This window comes from Pavona decussata, unplaced genomic scaffold (assembly GCF_977016875.1).
Source record: "Pavona decussata unplaced genomic scaffold, jaPavDecu1.1 SCAFFOLD_53, whole genome shotgun sequence".
Classification (NCBI taxonomy): domain Eukaryota; kingdom Metazoa; phylum Cnidaria; class Anthozoa; order Scleractinia; family Agariciidae; genus Pavona; species Pavona decussata.
In genome coordinates this window covers 2,035,001-2,038,236 of record NW_028145475.1, presented here as the reverse complement: position 1 = coordinate 2,038,236, position 3,236 = coordinate 2,035,001, and the positions used below count along the sequence as shown (strand labels likewise).

General features: G+C 33.2%; 1 protein-coding gene across 1 annotated transcript in view; it reads right to left on the bottom strand.

The window, feature by feature from the left end:
- Window positions 1-3,072: 3,072 nt before the first annotated feature.
- LOC146480422 (uncharacterized) overlaps window positions 3,073-3,236 on the bottom strand; it is a 16,929-nt gene continuing 16,765 nt past the window's right edge. Inside the window, exon 15 of the mRNA XM_085109595.1 lies at window positions 3,073-3,236. This exon is cut by the window's right edge and continues 668 nt beyond it. The gene's annotated coding sequence lies outside the window, so the exon portion shown is untranslated.

Below are 3,236 nucleotides of genomic sequence, written 5' to 3'. Positions count from 1 at the left end.
AGGGAATTTCCTCCCTTTCTACAAGAGCTCCAGGCTTGACACTTTCACAAATTATTAATGATCTAACATTCTTTCCAACACGCATAAATTCTTAGGAAAAAATCCTCTTTTCACAGGGAAATTAAGGTATGAATATTGAAACAAAAGAATTTGGTTAATGAGTTGAAAAGGGTCCTCTTCGATTTTTGAAAATCTGGCTCAGTTTTTCTTATTAAAAAATTTCTATTGTTTCAATATTCATAGGGAATTTTCTCCCTTTCTACAAGAGCTTCGGGCTTGACACTTTCACAAATTAGAACGATCTAACACTCTTTCCAACGCGCATAAATTCTTGGGCAAAATCCTCTTTCTCACAGAGAAATTAACGTATGCATATTGAAACAAAAGAATTTGGTTAATGAGTTAAAAAGAGTCCTCTTCGATGTTTGAAAATCTGGCTTAGTTTGTCTCATTAAAAAATTTCTATTGTTTCAATATTCAAAGGCGAGTTTCTCCGCTTCTACAAGAGCTCCAGGCTTGACACTTTCACAAATTATTAACGATCTAACAGTCTTTCCAACCCGCACAAACTCTTGGGGAAAATCATCTTTCTCAGAAAGAAATAAACGTATGAATGTTGACACAAAAGAATTTGGTTAATGAGTTGAAAAGGGTCCTGTTCGATTTTTGAAAATCTGGCTTAGTTTGTCTCATTAACAAATTTCTATTGTTTCAATATTCATAGGGAATTTTCTCCCTTTCCATAAGAGCTCCAGGCTTGACACTTTCACAAATTATTAACGATCTAACAGTCTTTCCAACGCGCATAAACTCTTGGGGAAAATCCTCTTTCTCAGAGAGAAATAAACGTATCAGTATTGAAGCAAAAGAATTTGGTTAATGAGTTGAATAGTGTCCTCTTCGATTTTTGAAAATCTGGCTTAGTTTGGCTCATTAACAAATTTCTTTAATATTCATAGGCGATTTTCTCCGTTTCTACAACAGCTCCAGGCTTGACACTTTCACAAATTATTTACAATCTAATGGTTTTTCCAACGCGCGTAAATTCTTGGGGAAAATCGTTTTTTTCACAGGAAAATTAAGGTATGAATATTGAAACAAAAGAATTTAGTTAATGAGTTGAAAAGGGTCCTCTTCGATTTTTGAAAATCTGGCTTAGTTTGTCTCATTAACAAATTTCTATTGTTTCAATATTCATAGGGAATTTTCTTCGTTTCTACAAGAGCTCCAGGCTTGAAACTTTCACAAATTAGAACGATCTAACAGTCTTTCCAACACGCATGGGTGAGTGAAAAGTGAGTTGAAAAGGGTCCTCTTCGATGTTTGAAAATCTGGCTTACTTTGTGTCATTAACAAATTTTTATTTTTTCAATATTCAAAGGCGAGTTTCTCCGCTTCTACAAGAGCTCCAGGCTTGACACTTTCACAAATTATTTACAATCTGATGGTCTTTCCAATGCGTGTAAATTCTTGGGGAAAATCCTCTTTGTCACAGGGATTTTGAGGTATGAATATTGAAACAAAAGAATTTGGTAAATGAGTTGAAAAGGGTCCTCTTCGATGTTTGAAAATCTGGCTTAGTTTGAGTCATTAACCAATTTTTATTTTTTTCAATATTCATAGGGGATTACTCTCTTTCTACAAGAGCACCATGCTTGATACTTTCTCAAATTATTTACAATCACAGTCTTTCCAACGCGCATAAATTCTCAGAGAAATAAATCTTTCTCACAGGGAAATTAACGAATGAATGTTGGGACAAAAGAATTTGGTTAATGAGTTGAAAAGGGTCCTCTTCTATCTTTGAAAGTCTGCCTTAGTTTGGCGCATTAACAAATTTCTATTTCTTCAATATTCAAAGGCTATTTTCTTTGTTTCTACAAGAGCTCCAGGCTTCACACTTTCACGAATTTCTTACGAGCTAACAGTCTTTTCAACGAGCGTAACTTCGTGGGGAAAATCCTTTCTCACAGAGAAATTATAAGGTATGAATATTGAAACAAAAGAATTTGGTTAATAAGTTGGAAAGGGGCTTTTTCGATTTTTAAAAGTGTGGCTTACTTTGGCTCATTAACAAGCAATTTCTACTGTTTCAATATTCAAATGGAATTTTCTCCTTTTGTACAAGAGCTCCAAGGTTGACACTTTCACAAATGATTTTGGATCTATCAGTCTTTCCAACACGCGTAAATTCTTGGGAAAAATCCTCTTTCTCACAGAGAAATAAACGTATTAATATTGAAACAAAATAATTTAGTTTATTAGTTGAAAAGTGGTCCTCTTCGATGTTTGAAAACCTGGCTTCATTTCATTCATTATCAAATTTTGTATTGTTTCAATATTCAAAGGCGATTTTCTTTGTTTCAACAAGAGCTCCAGGCTTCACACTTTCACGAATTTCTTACGAGTTAACAGTCTTTTCAACGAGCGTAACTTCGTGGGGAAAATCTTCTTTCTCACAGAGGAATTAAGGTATGAATAATGAAACAAAATAATTTAGTTAATGAGTTGAAAAGTGGTCCTGTTCGATGTTAACAAATTTCCATTGTTTCAATATTTATAGGCGATTTTCTCTAGTTTTACAAGAGCTCTAGGCTTGAGACTATTTACGATGTAATAGTCTTTCCAACGAGGGTAAATGTTTGGGGAAAATGCTCTTTTTTTATAGAAAAATTAACTATGAATTTTATATCTATGAGTTTTATATCTGGGGACATTTTGGATATTTCTGATCAATAGAAGTTAGACTCAAACGATGGAATTTAATAAACAGAAATGATGATTGGGCAACTAATTTATATTCACGCGTTAATAAATATGCATGACATAACTTCATCTATCATGAGTATCACACTGAGCTCTAAACTTGATGCTGATTCTGAATCATGATCAAGTTTGAATCTGCAACTGACGTTCATAAATATTAATTTCTGTAAATCGATACCTACGTCACTTGATAATAATTTCAAAGTTTAGGTCGTCATGCATGAATATTAATGATGGATAGTACAAATCGTATACATTAATATTAAATTTATTCCAGAATGAAATCAGTCCAGTACAACAAATAACAACAGTAGATACTGTCGGCAGTTTTATTGACCTTTTTTTCATTAAATAGTGAAAAACAACTCCAAGTGCCATCAAATATTTCCTTTTTACCAAAAGATTGCTCGGTATGCCTTTTTTTCGCTATAATTTACCCTTCCATTTTGCTTGAAATGTAAGTATTTGTT